Here is a 23,801-nt window from a genome sequence, read left to right on the forward strand (position 1 = left end):
TTACATGTACATGCATTTTCAGTATAAAAAATGTGCTGCAGTCAAAGAAGCTACACCATAACCACCATAACCACTGTCATTCAATGATGTTGTTTTGATATGACAACAAAATATAACAGTCTGAGTGACTACCGTGTTTCCGACTTTTGGGCGAATCAAAATTCCCTGATTTTTCCCTCATTTGAGGCATTTTTCCCTGATGAGAGGTATTTTTTATCAAATTCCCTGACTGGAAAAAAGTAAAATAATTTTCCCTGATTTCCATGATGGGCTGAGAACCCTGATGGGCTTGATAATAAAGGGTGTGCTGTATAGAAAGATGCATTCACGCAGTTTGAATTAAACAACAAGATCACAACTTGTGCTTTTTTGATGGAATTTAACCAAACATACAGTGTACGCTTATGTTTTTCCTTTTCTCCTTTAAACAAAATCGACATCAATCTATTGACTTTCCCATATATTTTTTCCTAATATATTTTTTCCTAATAATGATTGGATTCAAAATGTTTCTAACTTACTTTTTTTTTTTAATGTTTTACTAATTCAAGTTTTCTCAATCAAAATTTGTACATAAAATGTACACTTCAGTTTCTGAGCAGAAAAAACAACAAAATATGACTTTTCCAAGAATTTCCAGGCCACACTGACAACATATCTTTTTAATGCAATAAAACAAAATATTAGTACCATTTTGGTTGAAAATACTAGTGCATGTACATGTAAAAAGAAAATGTGCAGTCTTTGTTCTGTGAAATAGCCTTAAAAACATTCTCAATTACATTATTATACCAGGAAAAGGTTAAACCATAGTCACTTGGGTCGGTTTCGCCCCCAAACCTACATTCATTAGGGATCAGCTCATCTTCCACTTGTGACAGACAACAAAATAACCCCCCCCCACAAAAAAAAATAATAATAAATAAAATAAATAAATATAATAAATAAAAAATATAAAATTATCAAACATCCTGTGAAAAATATAGTGTTTCCATGGGTCCTAGCAGAGAACTGGGGTAGATAACTTTGGGATTTCAATTTGAACTTTAAGACCACTTCCAGCCATTTACTAACATGTATCCGGAGCATTATTGATGTTTTCCCCAACAATGGCTGCTGTATTTCATGACCATGCTTGCTACTGCGGTTTTTAAACCAGTTGTAGGATGGGGGGTCGGGTGTCCGGACACATTATATTTTTGAAGCTTTCTTTTTTGTCTTTGGATTACACTAAATGTATGAATTCAATAGTTGTAATCATCTTCTATTTTGTTCTTTATAATATTTCCTAACATTTTGTACAAAAATTGATGAAACTTCGCTTGTAAATTTTTCCAAATGACTTTCTAAAATTGATCGTCCGTACACACAACCTGTCCGGACACACAACAACTGGGTATACAATTTATTAGATTTTGTGTAATTTCCCTCTGGATCACGCTTGTGAATAAAAAAGAAATAATGTATTTTGATCATCACATAGGTGATGATATTCATTGTCGTACATGTAGGTACTGGTCACATTTCCATTATCTTTTTTTTTAAATAAAAATCAAGGAAACTAAAAAAAAGAGGGGGCTACCAAAGAGAATGCGGGGCAAGGGTAATTACTGTGCTGGAGAAAGTGACACTTCTGCAGTGATTTTAATTTCATAATTTTTCCTTTTATACTTTTGTATTTTGCAGCTCATGAAATAATAATAAAAAGGGGATAAATTTGTAATTATGCAAAATCATGATAATAATAAAAAAAAATCTTACAAGGCATCATCTGATGGGCCTTAATGATTCAGATTTAAAATTTTCAATGTTAAGTGACCATGACTGAGAAAAAATGCAGAAAGTACCTGAATTAGGTTAGTCTTGACTCCGAAGTCTCTGTCTTTTGTTTGTAATTTGCATTTTTTTTAATTTGGCAGATCATGAGATTTAGATTAGGGTTGCTACATTGTAGATAGGGGCAAGAAATATACAGCCGTGTTCAAAATTTAGTGAACCCCACCAGAATATGAAATTTTTTAAAGTGTTCATGTTCTACTATCTTTTAGATCAAGTCAGGTGACAAAGTTTCTCTGGGATTGCTGAACATTGTAGTGTTGAACATTCAACACTCAGCATGACCGACAACGAGTGCATTTCGTGAAGGGGTTCACCAACTTTTGAGTAGATCAACAACTGTAGCTTTAGTACTTCTCTCTTAGGCGATCCCTCCACTGTTTTGGAGATTCTCAGAAACGAATATATCAATTCCAGTCCGATAAGTTAGGGATTCAACATCAGGTTGGAGCGGTGGTCATGAATTTTATGTACGTCAGAGACAAAAAGTCAATTTTTTTTCCAACTGCAAAAAGATTGGAAGTCATCTGGAAAAGGTGGAAATTAATTTGCCTAGATCTATCTGTATCTAAAAAGGCTCCAGGTAATAAGAAATTTTATCTAGAAATACCTGGTGCAGACTTGGTATAGGCCTAGCCCTGCCTCCTAAAGGCAGAGGTGAGAAGAATGGGAAATTTGCTTGGGTACTAAATAATGAAGAGAGAAAACACTGAAAGTTCTCCAGATTACTTTTTTTTAAAATAAAAATTACAATTTTTTTTCCTTTTTTAGTTTTAGATTGATTTGTTTGTTCATTAATTTAGTATCACAACAAAAGTAAAAAATGATTGATGCTTTAGAATGTAGATAAGGCCTAGATCTACCTGTTAAATATTGAAAGATGATTTAAAAACAGATCTAACTAACTTACATGTAAGTAGTGTCTAGTCATATCTGAATCTAACATTTAGAATATATTAATAGAGGTTACCGTTTAGCCAAAATGAAGTTAGAATTTTCTAGATAATGTCATTATCTATCTATAATTAAATCAATGAATGAAAAAAATCAACAAACAGAATATATGCTCTACAAAACGAAAGATTTGAACATGGAGCTGGTAATATAATCTACATTGACCAGCTACAACCAGCCAGCTGCAAGTACACACTCCCCCTTGATATGGCTGGCTTTGTTTTGGGTAGCAGCCTATTTTGGCGCTGGATCTCAATTCACCGTTCAAATGTTGGCGCGCTGATCGCTCCGATCAAGCTGCGTTGCCAATCGATCGCCCACCGCAAAGATAAAAATTCAGTGGTAAAAATTTGTTGATTTGTATATATCCTAAAATAAAGTAAGCAATTTGAAAATAAAATACTTACAAAACGACACATCGAATAGGTCAACTATTTGATTAAGACTCTCTAGAAGTTGTTTATTTTCTGTTTAAGGCCATATCAGTAAATTGGCAACGATTTACGTAGAACCAAAAAAGGAAATCGCATCCACCATGCCATGCGTGTGATGCGGAATGAATGGATGAGTAAAAGTGAAAATGAATGTTAAATACTTTCCAAAACGATTAGGGTATTATGATTATTAATACTTACCATGATCCACAGATTGTGAACTTAAAAACATAATTAGTAACAGGACATGTAATTCACTGAGATACAACAAAATATGAAAAATTAGGCGACTCCGTTTTGCGCCACATGGCCGTTTTCGAAAAAAAAAAGACACACAGACACGAGACGATGCTTACCAAAGTCCTTATTACTGGCTTTCTTTCACGTTCTTTTCCTAAAATATATCCTGATGAATCCAAATGTGAATTTGAAAAGTCTAAACACACGGAAAATTTCCCTGAATCGGGGCTATCTGCAATTTTATGATCCATATTGCACTCAAATCTTTCCTCGATCATTGTCGCGGGTGTGTTCGCTCTCGCTGCTATGCATGTACTACCGGTATACATTTGGCGCGATCGATGCCGAAAACCGGCGAAATATTGTGTGTACACAAAAAATACACAGCGAGATAACGCATTGGATACGAGGCGATAGGTGGGCACGCGATCGACCGTATACTACGTCGTGTACATTTTTGTGAATGAAGTCACTGGGAACTCATGAATATGCAGTTTATCTCGCCTGACTCCTGTATTTTTAGGGATTGCCATATTAAAGCATTATTGAATAATGAATATAGATTATATAAATAACTTTAATTGAGATTCACTGAGTATTTTCTGTGTAATTCTTCACATTATTTTTGTCGTTTGACTCTTACCATTCATTTTTAAAACTTTTTTCCTGCTTAAATATCGCTATATGAGTACGCTCACTAAGTACAAAACCCCCATAACAAGTAGACGCGTCCAATATTCAGACTTTACAGACGTCATTGCTTAGTCCTTACATACAAACCCCTTTTATAATATACGAATATTTTATATGATTTATGAAAAACTCTTAATGTGTCCATACAGATTTTCAATCAAAATATAGTGAAAAACTAAAGAAATTTAAGAATTGTATAACATAACAAAAACCAATATGATTCAATGTATGTTATTTAAAGATGTACAGGTATGTCGAGAGCAAAATTACGGGGTTTTTTAAAGACTAGCATATATCGATGACCTTTTGAGAAAAGTGCGTGTGATTTGCAATGTTCAAACGGTGATATTTTAGGCGGGATGGGATGTAAACACAACGTAGTAAACGAACCCATTCTTTGTTTTTGAACGCGCCTAAATTAGACGTTTGTTTACATTTTGAACGGAGGTTGGAAGGTAATCTCAAAACTGGGAATTTTAATACATGTATGAATTTCGAAAAAGACATGGTAAAACTCTGAGGCTGCCTTCAGTAAATAGTATTTTGATATCATTATTATCAATGCTCTATGTACCAAACATGTAACTAATAACCATTTTTTTTTTCAACCAAGTTGAAATAAATATGAGATAATGAGATCTGTATTTGACATAGCCCTCCTGTTATCAGTGGTTGGCACTAAGCAATTAGACACCATTCTCATTATTTCCATGAAGATTTCACGGGAGATTTCACTACCAAAATGTCTGATAAAATGTGCAACAGTACGAATTCCATACAATCTCTTACAGAAATTTAGAAAAGCTACAAAATTTTGTTCTACTGAAGTTGAATAGGGGCCTATGCAAAATGTCCTTTCTACTGCTGATGCTACTGTACTACTACAACCACCCCCTCCCACCGCCATCACCACTACTACTACCACTACTACTACTACCACTACTACTACTACTACTACTACTACTACTCCTACTACTACTACTACTACTACTACTACTACTACTACTACTACTACTACTACTACTACCACTACTACTACTACTACTACTACTACTACTCCTACTACTACTACTACTACTACTACTACTACTACTACTACTACTACTACTACTACTACCACTACTACTACTACTACTACTACTCCTACTACTACTACTCCTACTACTACTACTACTACTACTACTACTACTACTACTACTACTACTACTACTACTACTACTACTACTACTACTACTACTACTACTACTATTCCTACTACTACTATTACTAATACTACTACTTTTAACTACTATACTTACAACAACCACCACCACTCTACTACTACTACTACTACTACTACTACTACTACTACTACTACTACTACTACTACTACTACTACTACTACTACTACTACTACTACTACTACTACTACTACTACTACTACTACTACTACTACTACTATACTGCCTCTAATATTTACTGCTGCTTGTAGTGGTTTGGTCTTATTTTCTGTTGTATATTCTTAAGAAAAAACAACTATACGGCCTACCTAATTAAAATGGAAATAATGATATTAAAATTACAGAGTGGGCATTGACATGTTTTTTAATGAAACTGAGTACTTTAGTACATACATAATCACAAGTTTTGAACATGTTCATGGCAGAAACGGCAAAGTCGATTCTCCCGCGCCGAAAAAGCGAAAGTCAAATTTGGCGCCCAGACTTGGAGTTGTCCAAGCGACAAGGCCTATTGATTTTCTGTGTCCTGCCTTGTCGAGAAGACAGATCAGAAAGCGAGGATAGCCTATTGAAAGACTCTTCTGATATTGGCATGAGGTAGAGAGTGATCGATGGCATGGATCTCGAACAAAAGGAGAGTACAGGGGCTTGAACAACAGAGACAGAGGGGTCTTCAAAGGAAAAGGCCTCGCAAGACTCTTGATCAATTCGGTCTGATTTAAAGAGCGTGGAGATAATAGACCGAAGATGTACTCGGAAACAAGAGAACGGGCAAATGAATTGAACGAATTCTCAACAGACAAGGCTTTGCGATCTGAACAAAGGTCTCGATTTGAAATTAACGACAAATGAAGATGTGTCACTAGTCTTGTTCAATCGTTGATATTAAAAAAAACAATTGAACATTATTTGAACTCAGTGTACAGGAGTTTAAGAACTTAATACATTGTCAACTATACAAAATTCAAATTGAAAAAATAAAAGTGATTGATATGAATAAATCGAGGCCTTGTCCGGGAGGGGGGGGGGCACTCACATCAATGCCAGTATGTCATGTGCGGCCCTCATAAGCTCCTTTCTCCCAGTTTCACGCATTGTCAGCAGTTGTCAACTTCTCAAGCATAATAAGATTTTCCCCCATTTTTTTTCTCCCCGTGACTTTCATTTCAGGCGTCAGTTCCCTACTTCATGTAAAATTCTAGTTCCCAAGCAACCCCGTTTGCAGAGGGCCATCTATATTTTTTTAAGCCCCTGGGCAACTTTAATTTTTAAGGATATACCAGGGGACGGCGGAACGGCTTTAAAAGTGAGGGGCTGACCATGTAAAACAAATAAAAATCAGATATTGAAAACAAGTTGGGGGCTGAAGCCCCCCCCCCCCCCCGTTTCCGCGGCCCCTGCGTACATGGTTTCAAATTTTTGGGGCGCACACCCAAACCCTTAAAATCCGATTGCCCTAACACCCCCCCCCCCCCGTGTACTTTATGAATGAAAAAAATCGTCCATTAAAATAATGTCATAAAGATGCATCCTTTGAATCCAAACAATGTCCATTCGTCCATGCATGCAACATTTTTCAGTCCATGTGCGTTTGTGGTTTTGAATAAAATAATCACTTCCTTGTTTCATTCTTCGGGTATATATCCCGGATGTCTCCCTGTCTCAGAATTTCAAATGAAAACATTTATTGTGAAAGCTATATATAGAGGAAGTCCATCTCTCATATTAAAATGATATTTGTGAAAATCAGAAAATTCAGGGAGACGATTCAAAAGACACATGCAGGGCCGTACAAATACCCCTCGCCACACAGACAGTATACGACAATACGCCAGACGGTGGCCTGTACTTATAGAGAAGAAGAAGAAGAAGAAGACAAAATTGGGCCTTGAGGCACCTACCCCCCCCCCCCACCAAAAATAAAAAATAAAAAAAGATAAAGTTTTGAGACCAAAAGAGAGAGGAAAAAATGAGAAAAAGATAAAAAAGTAAAATATGAACGGTACAATATGATACTTTTTCTTGAATGTCAAAGTTAGATTTTCATTTTCAAAAAATCGAAATGTTCGTCTCGCTCTCGACCTTTTAGAAATTTTGCCCCATGCAGAGCCCCGAGGCCCTACGTCGTGTTCTGTCCAACTCATCATTATTTTTTTGACACATCACGCCATTGCACACACAAAACAGGAAAATTTAGCTTTTTTTTTTTTTTTTTTTTTAAAGGAAATGATCTCTCCAGTGCTGTATATTTTTTTTATTAATCAGATTTCTGTGAGGAAAATTGAGCCGATTATTAATTTTTTTAATTTGCTTGTCTTTTCTAATGTTCTTTTTACAAAATGGAAATTATTAACGACTCCTTAAAAAATTGGAATAAAAAACAATAGCGCTGCATGAAATTGTTAGGGACGTCTATTGAGCTTTTCAGCTTCTTTTTCGTTGGCTCTTCTTTGACAACTTTAGAGCTTTCCCGGCAGAGGCTCACCCGACATCAAGAGCGATGTTGTATATCAAGTTTTTACATCCGCTATCCGTCATTGGATTGTGTAGAACATTATTTCATCTTAAGTGTTAGATATGGTTTTGGTTTTCGATTCTATCTAATGTAGTATTTTTTATTGCGAGGTCTTTGTACTATAATGTTGACATGGTTTGCGGCATACACGGATATTATTGAATATGAGGGGCTTTTTTAATTGGTTTGTGTCATTGAATCATATAATCAAATCGTTAGAAATTGCAATATTTTGCAACATCAGGTTACAGTGAAAAAATAATAAAGAAATTAAATGAGTACATAAAGATACAATTAAATTGCATGCACCGGATCTTGGATTTATCGGGGGGGGGGGGGGGCTTTGCTCCAACGAATATGCAAGCAAACAAAACCAATAACATGGATCGGGGTGCATGCTCACACCCTTGGATCGGCGCCTGAATAGCATAATGATTAAGATTAGAAAAATGGAATAAATCAATATTATGAGTACATTATTATAGATGAACAAAATAACTGAAAGAATTAATATATGATTATGATAAAATTGCTCGATTGAATAATGATATATAAGCAAAGGTTATACCTCTTTAAATCAACTGATTGAAATAAAAAGAAAATCGATAAACATTTAATCATAAATGAATGGATGAACAAATACATGCATTAATCAACTAAGAAACAGACAAAATTAATGAAAGTGTAACTGATCAGAAAGTATCATATCTACCCTAAAAAAATAAAGAAACGAATCAAAATATTCATTTCTTAAAATATATGTATATCGACCTGAATGCACCCACGTGAAATTAGACGCAATAATTGGGTGTGTCGCGTCCTTATATAGCACGATTAAAGGTCAAGTCCACCTCAGAAAAATGTTGATTTTACTTGATAGAGAAAAATCAGACAAGCATAATGCTGAAAATTTCATCAAAATCGGACGTAAAATAAGAAAGTTATGACATTTTAAAGTTTCGCTTATTTTTCACAAAATAGTTACATGCACAATTTAGTCACATGCAAATGAGAGAATCGATGATGTCACTCATTCACTATTTCTTTTGTTTTTTATTGTTTGAATGATACAATATTTGAATTTTTACAGATTTGACAATAAGGACCAACTTGACTGAACCATAAAATGTTAAACAATGGTAATTTCACATGTCCTGGGAGAAATAAAACTTTGTTCCACAGGACAATGCGGAGAAAATTAGAATATTTCGTATTTCATTTAATGAAATACAAAAGAAATAGTGAGTGAGTGATGTCATCAGTTCCCTCATTTGCATACCAACCAGTATATGCATATAACTGTTTTGTGAAATTAAGCGAAACTTCAAAATATCACAACTTTCTTATTTTACATCCGATCTTGATGAAATTTTCAGCATTATGCTAGTTGGATTTTTCTCTTTTTAATCAAATCAACTTTTTGTTGGGGTGGACTTGTCCTTTAATGTGGCTTTCAATTTTCATTTTATTCTATTCTGACATTCCTTTACCGGGATATCTTTTATCTTCATTTTCAGAGAAATGTGCGGTGATGCAACAGTACAAAGAGAGGGAGACTTCCCATTGTTACGTAACAATGCAAGACGCGCGATAGCTTTATAACCAGACCCTGTCTGGTTTTCACTGAAAAAAAAATTCGTAAAAAAACAAACGTTCTCGAATCAATGTACATATGACAGTTGCTCGCTCAAAACAGGCTCTGTTTCAAGACTAATAGTTAAACCGATTACGGGTATAATATATGAAAGGAAGGTAAATGTAGAAATGTAGTGGAAACGTAAAGTTTCCATCACCCATAAAATATGGCATCATAAAATGAATCCAAATACTAAAAATAAAACCCGGAAAAATGATACTGCAGGCCTATATAATTTTCATGAAACCAGTCTCCATCTAGATTTCTCCTTATTGCAGGGCAGGCAATTAAGTTTCCAGATCCAGAGTCGGCGCCAGGAGGAGGGGGGGGGGCAGCCGGCCCGGGCGGTGGCCCCTTATTACTTTCTTCAAGTAGTGAAAAGGAAGGAGAAAGAGGAAGAAAATCAATATGAAATTGATGAGAGTATAAAAGGAGAGGTCAGAACGGTGTAACAGTATAATAGTATTACCCGTATAATTCGTGAAACTAAAAAAAATAGTTCACATTTTAGGCCGTCGCCTACCCCCTCATCAAAGTATTCTCCCCCCGGGCAAGATCAACTTTTTTATTGTTTGAAAATGTGACTCTGAATGTGTTGGCCGAAGTGCAAAAAAAAACCTTATTTATGTATATTTTTATTGGACAAGTTTGCAAGTTTCTTTTGATCCATATTTATATTCTTTTAATATCATTACCAAAATCATTTCATTTATTGATTTATTCAGGTCCATTACAATACATCAAACCTATAAAATATATAAAAGTAAAAGAAAAAAGATAAAAGAAAATATGAAAAGGCTAGGATTGTACAAAAGATATTTACAGTACATGAAAAATAATGATCATAAAATGGGAAACTGCACATATTCGAATTCTATAAGACTATCTGTATTATAAAATATTCATGATGTGATAATCATGGTTATTAATATGAGACAATAACAGAGATATCAAATAAATTTTACAAACAATTCGAGAAATAACGAAATGGAAGACAAAGAAAATTATCAACTGGGGGACACAAAAAAGCCTCATAATTATGTGCGCCCCCTCAAAACCTCAAACCACAGAAATCGCGGCAACTGTCTTCAAGGAGTGGATTCTGGTTCAGCTAGCCGACGCGCGGGTTCATATAGAAAAGGCGCGAAACGGATGATACCACAACAAAGAAAATTTTCGGATGAGTAGTGAAGTCAAGTTTAGATACCGTTACAATCATGAAATTTTATGGTCCACAACTTGTTTGTTTATTGTATGGAGAAGGAACTTAATTCCATAAAGCCGGGACGTCCCTGCAAAGCTCGGCTTTAAACTTGCAAGCAGCAGCCCCTCCTCGTCCAAACTTGAGCCTGTTAAAACATTTCATATTATTATTAAATAACATTATTTTGCAGTGTAAGTTGTCTTATACCTATCTATCATACTGCCTACATGTATTATTTGAAATATTATTGAAACGAATGAAAAAAGAAATGGCAAGAGAAAAGGGCCCCCATAAATACCCCAAAATCAAAAATAAAAATAAATTCAAACACAAACAAAATATCAAGGAATAACAAAGAAACAAAAAGTAATTATGGTATAATAGTTTCTATTGGAAGTTCATTCTTTGGAAACAAAAATACGAATTTTCTAGATTTCCGAGAGATTGTTGTGTACGAGTAATTTATTCACAAATATAAAGGCAATCGTGTTAATATATCCATGGATTAACTCTCAAGCAATGCTATAGTTTTTGAAGTCATTCATTTCTAAATACAGTCGTCTATTTTAGTGCAATGTAAACAAAGAATCCACGATGTACGGACCTAAACACCGCCCACTCATTCCAAGTATTCTGAATGTTTCCTCGTCACAGGTCTACATGTTACTTCTTAGTGCAATTACAATAAACCGACTTGGTGGTTTTTAATATCTGACTTGAGAGCAATTTTCAGTAGAAAGGGGCAGACGGTTTTATTTTCGGTTTTGATTGCGGTTCACTGGCGTACCTATAGGATTTTCCAGAAGGGGGGCAAATTTTTTGGAGGATATTTCGTCCGCGAAAAAAAAAGTTGAGAAGCAAAAAAAAAAAAAAAAAAAAAAAGTCTTCAGGTTCCCCTGTATCAGTTGTGACTCGTCAGGGGGGGGGGGGGGGGGCAGGGATACGTCCCCTGCATGAGTTGTGACTCGTCAGGGGGGCAGTCTGCCCCCCTTAGGTACGCTAGTGTTGAGGTTGGTTGATGTGATCAGATATCGATTGACTGGATTTGGTTCAATTATTGACTGATGAACAAAATTTTAAATCGCTGTAAGAATTCGTTATACAAAATAACATTGATTATTAAATATTGAATTGAACTGATTTCCCAATAATCATTCATACATATCCATCCAGTCTTCATTGATGCTGACCCACATCCAGTGGAGAAACCAAAGGGGGCAGGTGAAGACCGCCCCTATTAATGCTTCCATAAAAAAGAGGGGGAGTGTTTAGAAGAGGAAAAAGGGAAGAAATAAAAGCATAAAAGAGAGGTCTAGACCGAATCTATCTTACATTATTCAATATTGCTCTTCTCTATTTGGTGTAATATATATATATATTATATAGACTATAAATGGCATATAGACCGATAATCTTGATAAAATATTTCACTTGTGCTTTCTTACTTGCGCTCCATAGGTTTAGGTATTTGACGAATTGGTAACTTGTCCTTTCTCATGAAAGAATGGACAAAATTATATACATAATATGATACGTATATAATTTTGTCTATTCATTTAATAGTTCGTTGAATATCTAAACTTCGATGGAGCGGGGATGTGAAAGGACGAGTTACCAATTCGTCCAATACCCAAACCTTAATGGAGCGAAAATAAGAGAGCACAAGTGAAATATTTTTATTTTTATCACGATTATCGGTCCAATGCCATTTGGTCTAAAATACATAGGACCATTGGACCAAATGGCATTGGACCAATCGTCAAAGAGGTGATTTCTCGTGGGTATATCAATTTCACTTATCTCACGGATGGAAGGGTTTAATTTGTCGATGCTTCGAGTAATTGCCATTTAACACGATAATGGATTCACTCAATGTTGATAAAGCTGTCGGCCGGGATTGGGACACAAATCACGTCTTTATTGTGACGTCAGTAACAGAGATTGGGATGAAAGTTCGGAGATGAGGTGACCACGAAGTGTTTGAGAGAGAGGGTGCGTTTGTGTGTGTGTGTGTGTGTGTGTGTGTGTGTGTGTGTGAGAGAGAGAGTGGGGGGGGGGCTGCCTTTGAGAGAAATTTGGGGAGGGGGGCGGCGAGTGGGATTGAGGTATGTGGCTGAGTATAAAATTTGGCCAAACAAAATGGCCCAAGATTCTTCCTCCATCCTTGCCCCCATAAGATTTCGAAAGTTACTTTTCATTCCAAGTTCCCACAACCAGTGGCGTACCTAGGATTTTCAAGAGGGGGGGGGGGCAAATTCGTCCGCCAAAAAATTTGACAAGCAAATTAAAAAAAAAGGTCAAATAAAGGATTTCGTACCAGAAAAAAATTCACAAGCAAAAAAAAAAAAAAAAAAAAAAAAAAGGTCTTTCAAGTTCAAAGGAGCTGGCCAGGGATCACTTGTGACTCGTCAGGGGGGGGGGGGCAGTCTGCCCCCTCTGCCCCCCCGTCGGTACGCTAGTGCCCACAACCATCTTCTAAAGCATGTCTAAAAGTCGTACATGAAACCCTTTACTGTACGTGTATATAATAAAGTTTTTTAAAACATAAATTACCACCATTATCATCAGCTCGACCGCTTTGCTCCCTTTCTTGCATACCTCCAATATAATTATGGAACTAAAGCCTGCACTAATAAATGAAAATGCAAGACAGTTGGTCTCTTTTCCACACTCCTCTAGGAGTGACAAGGACTAGTCCCGTTGGAGTGAACTCTGCATCCTTTTGGACATTTTAACGCCAGAAGAGGGGAAATCCACTCTCATCACTCTAGGGACTATAGCCTATTACAGAGTATAATATGCTGTATAACAAAACAAATTCCCGCGGTGCTGTCATGCATGGGGAATGTATATTATAACGGCCATACGCAACGGTTTCCATGGTTACCATTTCTAGGACGTCTGGTTTCGAGGTGAACAAATAAAAAAATGATATAAATTATTTATTATATATGTTTTCTCTCTTTTCACTATCTGAAGATACCCCAACTTTATTACTTTTCTAATGGGAGACACGAACAAAAATAAATTCATCAGAGAAGAACATGGAAAAATATTGACATAACATTGAAAAATATTATTTATTAAATGTCGAATTCCTTATTATTATTATTCCTTACATTGGCAATGGTGTGTGCACCCAAAGTATCGCACATTATTTTGCTTGTCATTAAAAACACCTACAGCTTTCCCTAAAATATCTTACTGCTAACAGTAAAAATAATATTGTGTCTTTAAAACTAATGGTGTCTTTAAACTAATTTGTAAGGATAGGTTTATCATGGTCATCGCAACATGGGACTATATATTCGGCAGAGACGGATACGCCAAACACTAGATAAAGATCATCTTTCTATTATATTTCAAGATTTAATCAAGATTCAAGCGGAGACTAAAAGCATCGTCTTGTTTTGACGACAAGGTCTGCATCTCGTGTTATCAACAATCTCCCTGCATTTTGTTTCGTTTTCCTCCGCAATACTAGTACACCCCCGCAACATCAAGTCCACGGCGACATCCGTCTTGGTAGTCATTTCATTTAGCATTCCATTATTATTTTCCATATACGTTTTCCTCATGACAAAAGCAATTCCCCTCACTGCCGAGCGAAAAATCATCCTTCGTTTCCCGATTCGGAAGGGTTCGCCACGAATACGACCTTTACCTGTGATTATCACGTCATTGTGACGTCATTCGGTCATTTTTCCATTTAGACCGTTTACACGTTCAGCCCCTATTTTATATTGGCGAGCGAGTGCGACAGGTGGTTAGTGTGTGATTTTAGGCTTGTTATTAAAAACAAAGAAAGATTGTGATGTTTTGTTATCATGGACGAAAGATGTAGTGAGGATTCTCCACGCCCCCCCCCTCACAGGAGGGCGCTGTGTGGGGGTGGGGCTATGTTGAAAATTAGGGGTACTCATTGAAGTTATTTATTTTCGGGGGGGGGGGGGGTCTATATTCTATTCTATTCAAGATTTACCATTTTCTTCTTACCAATGGAGAATCAACGCGGGAGGGTATATTGGCATGGTCCAATGACAGTTATTGTAAAAAAAAGAAAAATAAGGGAAGAAATAGATACTGATGAATTCAAAGTAAAAACGTGTTAAAGTAATATAATGGTCGTAACAAAATGATTTGATGGAATTTCATCATTGCTTCAGTGGAGGACCTTAAAAGATATATGGAAAAGCTTGGCACATGAAATGATTAATAAACAAATAAACAAAAATTCTCAACCAATAAGTTAGTGAATGGAATTAATCAATAATAAGAACATGAATAAATATATAAATCAACCGAATAGATAGATAACTACAGAAGTAAATAAAAGTTAGAATGACTGTCTGAGCGATCGAATTAATGGGGATTTATATTAACACATGATCAGTGTAAATTGTGAATGTGCATCTCAGTTTGCCCTAATGTCCAACTAAGTTGGGTCTGAACTCAACATCTAATATATAGGAGGAAATATCATGTCGCCCACTTTCAGCGGGATTGCTGACGCGTTCAAGCCTGTTAATTTCCCGCATTCCTTGATTTTGTGTTCGATTTTTGTCTGCCAATCAATATAATACTATGCATAATAGGTGTATATGTCATATCAGGTCACTTTTTTCTATATACATCGTGTACTTCAACACACTTGTATATTACAATGCTTAGATGATAATATCTATATTGAACACTTTGACGTGCAATAATCCAATCATGCCCAATGTGGAACTTCTATTATATCGAACACGACAAATGCATGTAACTGGTTCGTGAAAATGAACTTCAGTGAATTAATCCACCGCCTCTTTTGACAGAAAATATGCATTCTCATTATCACGATTTTCATTTTTTTTTTTTGAGGGGACGACCCCCAAAGTATTTTCATAATCAACACTTTTGGGGGAACAAGTGACACAGATATGCAGTATACAGACAATAACTACAAGATTATACAGATTTATGATCATAATTAGTTATAGTTACTATATCTGTTTTTGCCCTCAAAATTTTATAGCATGATGTATCTTTGACTTTTCATGCTATGCCCAAATCGAGTCATGATAAAATAAAGAATATCAATTTCAAGTGATAACCACAATAATTGCTCCAATCAACTATGTTATGGTGTTACTTGCTATAAGGGGGGGTTATGAAAATTCAAATTTCTTGTTTATCATTATTTTTTGGCCTTTTAATGTGAATTTTAAAATGTGTGTGTGCATGGGGGCTGATGGATCATATAGTTTTGGTGTTTTTTTTTTCTTTTAACCTAAACAAGCATTATTTTGCTCCATTTTATGTACACCGCCCCTGTATATTTTGTTCCCCTTTATTATTATGCAGGGGTATGCATGTATGTTTTTAAACTTATAGGTCTTTAATTATGTCTGGGTGCTTTGGCACCGACCTCATGAAATTGATATTTCTAATGGTCATCTATTGCATGATATGAGGAATCGATATATACCAGTCCTATATGTCTGACGTATTACGTAATGGTTATTATGATGACGTAAATCATCGGCAAGCATGGGATAATATCGCTATTCAATGAAGCTTTGAAGTAATATAAATCAAAGCCTCGTTTCATAAATAATACTTACAATAGCTTGATTTATATGGCGCGTTTTGCCAGATGATACAACACGATGCTATAATAACCCCGGCTTTATCTCGAGCTACCATCACCGACGCTCAGTGCACGCAAGGAATTAATCCTGCCGGGTATCCATTCACCTCACCAGGGTCGAGTGCAGCACAGTGTGGATAACTTTCTTGCTGAAGGAAAACACGCCATGGCTAGGATTCGAAACCACGACCCTCTGTTTGAAAGGCAAGAGTCAGAACCACTAGACTACGACGCGCCCACTAATCAATTATAAATTCTATACATAACAAGGGTATCAGTATATCATCCACAAAATAACTATTTCAGGCTTTGAAATTACTATAAACAGTTTTGTGAAACGACCTTCCAAGACGGTGCATTTAGCAAGGGGGGGCGAACACCCCTATAATATTTAGATGATGTAAATAGTTAGGACATTGATCCCCCGATTTTGTAAGTATATATACTTACAAAATTGGGGGGGGGGGGTCAATTTTCACGAAACCCCTTCTTAGTGTCGCTGAATGGTCATTCTCTTTTTTTATTTATAAATTTGGCAAAAACTTTCTAAACACTTACAGAGAGTATAAAAATTAATTAAAAAAAAACTATTATGCATAGCGAGGGGTATATACTGCACTAGGTTTATTCTGTGCACGAGATAAGACGTCTGTGAATCGGGAATTTGTGCAAAAGTAAGCATGTCCGTTATTATTCTACCCCTAAAATTAATGTTATTAATTGCTTTAAGTCTCAGACGAAGCTTCATATATGACTCATTTCATGGTTGTATTACTACTTTAGTCAGACAGACGGTTAATAATGATAAGATCCTTCCATGTGTTAAGGTCAACCCAGGTCAATAACGATTATCAAAACCATTCAAATCAGGCAAAAGTGATCGCTTAATGGTCATCAAAATAATTACAATAATGGATACCTCTTTTCTCGGAATAAGAATTAATTTGGAAATCTGGAATTCATACAGCGCGGGAGACGTTTCCTTGAAATAAAGCCCCTTCATTTTATAATTTCACTCGTCTTTATACTACCAAACTTGAAAGAAGAGATAAAAGAAAAAAAAACAATATCCCTTTTCGCAAGAAAAGGGGAAGTTTTGACTGAAATTATGTTCTCTTAAACTTGAAAATAATAATTTCCCCCAAAATGGAAATCTATATTGAGCGCCTCTTTGATAAGCCATGTAGTTGGACTGTCCTAGATAAAAAATAATGATTTAAAACGATAAACATAAAGCCTCATTGCCCCTCACAGCTTACCCAACCCCCCAAAAAAATGCTCATGGAGAGCATTCGTCCATTTACCAATTCAGGAGAAATAACACTTGATCCAGAAGTTAGATCAAACCTTAAAAACTATTTCCCACCTGGATGAAATCCTTATTATGATAAATGCAAACGTATACAAACAAGGCTTCACTTTATGAAAAAACACACAAAGACGACAAAGATGGGAAGTTGAATGACATTTCATGACAGTTCTCAATATCACGTCCTCACACCCAGGAAATTATAACATCGAATCGTTTTGTGACAAATAAATATCGAAATATTGAGGTCAAGGGGACAAAACAGATAAAGGGTCTGCTTATTGGATCCCCCACAAACTTTATTCCGGTGATAATTGCTCCGATAAAAAAAATGTGCATAATGATTTGAAACAAACTTTTAAGAAGACCTCAAACACAACTTTACCCTAATCACTATCACTGACGTATAAAGAGGGGGGGGGGGCGCTTGGGCCACTAATAACTTCCACGAGCACGAAAAAAAGAGGAACAAGAATATGAAATTTAACACATTTTGGGGAATATTATGTCAAAATCTATCACAACATTGGATTTTCATTACAAAAAGTTCAAAATTTTCACTCGCTCGCTTTGCAATCCTGCGAATTTTCAGAAACTGCCCATTAATTTTGGCCCCTTCAAAATTTTTGAGCCCATTATAATATGCCGTTGATCCCAATCGAAATTATTATAATTTTGAACCAAGACAAATCTCTCTTACCATCTGCAACATTCATTATCGCTAAACGTATCAACTTTTTCTTTATTCAATTATTATATATTTTTATGAAATTATTTATGATCACTCACCATATCTTTATCTGCATCACTGCATATACGGTACATCATAACCGGCGGCTTTCCATAAAACAAATTCACGTCAACCGTTTCTGTTTTCATGAATGATGACCAGACAATGCGATGACGAGAACGATGTCCAACGATGACGATGGTGTGGATATGGAATTGATTACGATATTTGAAGAAACAGGAATTTGGTATCGGTGACGATGGTGATGACGATGACAGCGACCAGAGTTTTAATTGTGGCAAAAATAAAATATGTTCATTGGTGAACTGAAATCGATGATTGTAGCTTATGTTATTTTACGATTTCGACGATGATGGGGGTGGTCGATTTATCGATGCCTTTTGATGCTGCAGATGATGACGACGACGGCGATGATGATATTGATGACGATGGTGATGAGGATGATGATGTTGCTACAGATGTTGCTGGTGGTGTTGATAGTAAAGATGACGTCGACGATGAGGATTTAAAACGATATCGACGATGAAGTCTTCAATGACACAGGGCAATGAAGATCGATTTGATGAGCAAGTGATCGAAAGCAAATAAGAATACAACCCTTCCTTCAAATATCCACATGCACTGCTCGTGATAAGCACGTGATGCTATAGTTTAAATCGCTCTAAAGTACGGCGAAATACTCTCTGTTTACAAATCGAAGTCGACGTTCATTCATGACCACTTTCGTCATGTTCCTCCCATATCATAGTCTGCTGACGAAGACTTTTTAATACGTATACTGAAAAACGATTGAACATCATTGGAACTAGCATATAGCCCTGTGGACCTCTAAACGCATCCAAAACAAATACGATGTGATAATTATAATCTTTCAATCTTGTATTGTAGATTTTATCATAACTTTTGAGACCAGAAGTCATAATAACAAGCATAAAGAGTGAAGTGGTCTGCAAGTGAAGACTACACGCACTTGCGTCAAAACATCTCATTTCAATGCCGGAGAAAATATGAATAATGAAGCTGCGATGTTTGGAGACACGGATGCGTTCCTCCATCGGCCTGCATCCCGGATGCGGCCGGCCACATCACAACGGCACACACCAATCCCCTCATCAAAACTACTCGAAATTCTATAAATAGATGGCAATAAAAAAATCATTCATTCATTATGAAATTTGAATTTTATCAATTCGTCGCACAATTCTACAAGGATGCATTACTTTTCGCACGCCGCAACCTGCCCAGATGGGCCGCGCATGTTCTAATAAAATTATATCATTTTGAAGTCATGTGACAAACATTGATGATGATATAATGAAGCCATTGCAAAAAATACAATATAGGGCCTACCTCTTCTTCACCCATATACCCCGAAATAAGCATCACTTGAATATTAGTCTATAAAACATTAGCTAAATCAGCTGAGAAACTATCCCACCCTGAAAAATAATCTTCCAGAAAATTGCCCCATGCATGGGAGGGGGGGGGGGGTCCGGGTAGCCCATGACATACTATCTAGAAAAATTATATAATTACTAGCTAAAGGGCAATTGCCCCAACACGATAAGGGGATAGTGGTCCTGGTTGATGCAAGTAAAATTACATTTTCAGTGTAAACAAATACTCCAAAACCACACAAAACTCTTTGCTTTCAGTTTTGCACACAAGGAAATAGTTTTATTTGATTACCCCCCCCCCCTCCACATTTGACCCATCCTGTCTGCCCATATCTCCCTTTGCTCTGAAGGTGGCTGAAATCAAGACCCCCCCCCCCCCCCCCCACCATCAACATCATTACCATCACGTTATTGTATGGTAACCTGTCACTGGCACCCACCGGATACACCGAAGAAAAGCCAAAGTATTTGTGCCCACTATCTCCCATTAACGTGATTGATACGGGCAAATAAAGACGAAATCAGATTTGAAAAGTCAATACGAGGGACTACGTCAAACATTAATTACCGATCCCCTCTATATGTGCTTCTCATCTTAGCCTAAGTGAGTTAATTTCGTGCGTCTCCGGTGAAATAAACAATACATCTTTTATTTGAGTGACCTGTAATTCCGAGAATTATATGTTTATAACTGAGAGGAGCGGGTAGGAAGACGCGTTCTTGCCTTGGTTCGACAACTTTTGTGATGAAATCCCTGAAATAGATTATGTTATTGATTTTTCATACCATAAAGTATGTTTTTTCTTACTGATGCTTGGATTATTATAATAAATCTTTGCAAAAGGCTGATTATAAAACCAAGAATGATACATCATTTGGCACTGCAAAGGAGGATCCAGCATTTCATCGCAGGGGGGGGGGGGATGCGGTGCAATATATTTGTGTTCTACATTTTAATAAGAAAAAAAATAATGGTGATAACCCCAGAAAAAATTAACGGGAAAGGAAAATGTTAAGCTGGAACTTAACTTTCTGAACAAAACAGATTATTCGGAGAATCTGTGATCAAATTCAAACACCCCCCCCCCAAAAAAAAGGGGGGAGTGGTGATACAAATATGTAACTTTGATGATGTTGAACACACAAACGTGTGAAAAAAAAGTAAACAGGTAAAGACAGCTAGAACCATACTCCAAATGGTGAATTTAATGAAAATTGACATTGTTTCCTGAAAACTTAATTGGCATTAAGCATGAAGCTAAACCTCAAGTGGAGTCATTCCATATTCATGGTCATAAATGATTCACCCGGCTATGTCATCATAATTCATCATTACATGGAAACTCTAGAGGGAGTGTGAAAGGGCGCGGGGCGGCGGGACCGGTGGCTTTCTCGGGGGGGGGGGGGTGACAGTCAAATATATTGCTGAACACATGCGTGACCAAAAAAAATGCCTTTAAAATGGTAAAACTTTTTTCCAAAGTGTTTTTAAAGACTAGCAAAACGTGTTTAGGGGGCATATTCTGGCGACAACTTGTTTAGGGGCCAAAATGTGTAAATAATCCCACGAAAAACTTGTTTAGGGGGTTATTTTACACATAGGGGGAGAAAAAACTCGTTTAGGGGGTGTTTGGAATTTGGTCACGCATGTGTACAGCAATACATTTGACTGCCCCCCCCCCCCCCGGGTGGCTTTCATTGTTTTGTTTTCCAGAATCTATACTAACAACGATGGGAGGGGGGGGGGCACATATATAAGGTGCACAAGACAATTTTCAGGCCCCAAATCTTAGAATTGATCCCTCGTCTGCTTCTATTAACAGAAATTATAAAGTGACTTAAAATGTAGTAACAATTTTGGAAATTTATAAGCAATATTTTTATTCATTAATCATTGGACTTTGACTTATGCAGCCTTCCAGTGGTTCAGTGAAAGATAGAGAGAGGGCAAGAAAAGAAAATTTCTTATGAAGGACGGTTGCAGATTTGGGCAAATATATTTGGCCTATTAATGTGTATTCACTTAAATTGCCGTTGATCTATTATCATTCCTTAATGTGATTATTACCATCACAATCATCACCATCACCATGATCATCATTATCACCACCACCACCATCATCATCACCATCATCATCATCATTATCATCATCATCACCACCACCATCATCACCATCATCATCATCATCATCACCATCACCATCATCACCATCATCATCATTATCATCACCACCATCACCATTGTGATCATCATCATCACCATTGTCATCATCACCATCATCATCATCAGCATCATCTTCATCATCCTCATCATCATCCTCATCACCATTATCATCATCATCACCACCACCATCATCATCATCATAATTATCATCATCTTCACAACCATCATCATCATCATAATTATCATCATCATCATCACCATCATCATCATCATCACCATCATCACCATCATCATCATCATCACCACCCTCACCATCATCAACACCATCATCATCACCATCACCACCCTCGTCGTCTTCATCATCACCATCATCACCAACATCATCATCACCACCACCACCACCACCATCATCATTATCACCACCATCATCACCAACATCATCATCATCATCACCATCATCATCATCACCATCATCACCATCATCATCATCATCACCAACATCATCATCATCACCACCATCATCACTATCATCATCATCATCATCATCATCATCATCATCACCAACATCACAACATCACCACCATCTCCAACATAACTCTCATCCATAATCCAATCAAAATTTAGGAACAGAATCAACGTCACAACTGCTATCATCACCAAAGAAAACACCAATATCAAATTGCTAAATTGTGCTAATAACAAGTGTAATCAGAGAATAAGTCAGCAAATCAAATGTAATATATGAAATAAACTTTATTATATACAGCACTCATACATCTCCAACACCTCTATATTTGAATAGCCCCCCCGGGTGGGGGGGGGCACTTACATTGACGAGTGGATGCCATGCGCGACCAAAAAACACGTAAAAAGGATGTCTTTTTCAAGATAGGGCATGTTACGTACGTAACGTAATAAGGGTGTCAAAAACACTACAATAATGAAAAAAGGGTATCTATTTTTGCTAGGAATATACGGGTTTAGGGTCAAATTTGCGATGGTATAAAAAATTAAGACTAAATTGTTTTATAAAGGATGAACTTTTTGCCCTAAGAGTCAACAGTACGTGTTTAGAGTATGATTTGTGCGAGGTGTGGGAGGTGAGGCTATACTAAACCCAACGATGTAGGTAAAGTTAAAACCGACGACCGACGTCCGTGACATAACAATTAAAATATCGCTGCACTTGTTAAGGGGTTCATTTCAGGGAATACTTGCCAAGAGTATTGTTTTGTTTCCAATACTTGTTAAGGGTAGGGTTTCATCACACGCCAATACTTGTTAAGGGGTGCATTTTCAGAATATGGAAAATATGTGTTTAGGGTGATTTTCGAGACCCCATGGTCGCGCATGGTATCCACTCGTCAATGGAAGTGGCCCCCCCCCCCGGGGAATAGCCTAAAATTAATCAACCTGAGTTAAGCTCCCAATTCCAGCTTTTTTTCTTCATATTGTTTTCCATTGATGCTGATTGGAAGGTATAAGAAACCTATAAAAGCTGAATAGGCATTGTATAAAAACAACTTTAATTGGAACAAAAACAGGACATAGGCCCAGTTTAAAAAATCTTCTAATCAATGGCAATGGCAACAAACACACTGAATTCCTGCCACCTAGTTGGACAATAGCTAATTCCTCATAGATTTTTGGGCATTTTCCTATGATGTCTCTAAAAATGCCATTTCGTACGACATTGTATCTGGATCGGAACCGAAACACATTCCTTCGTAGCCTCATCATTGCACTTTGTGCCCTAGTCATATCAACAAGACCAAATACAAACCGACCAATGGTATGTCATTGGAAATAATGTAAT

This window comes from Lytechinus pictus, chromosome 19 (assembly GCF_037042905.1).
Source record: "Lytechinus pictus isolate F3 Inbred chromosome 19, Lp3.0, whole genome shotgun sequence".
Lineage (NCBI taxonomy): Eukaryota > Metazoa > Echinodermata > Echinoidea > Temnopleuroida > Toxopneustidae > Lytechinus > Lytechinus pictus.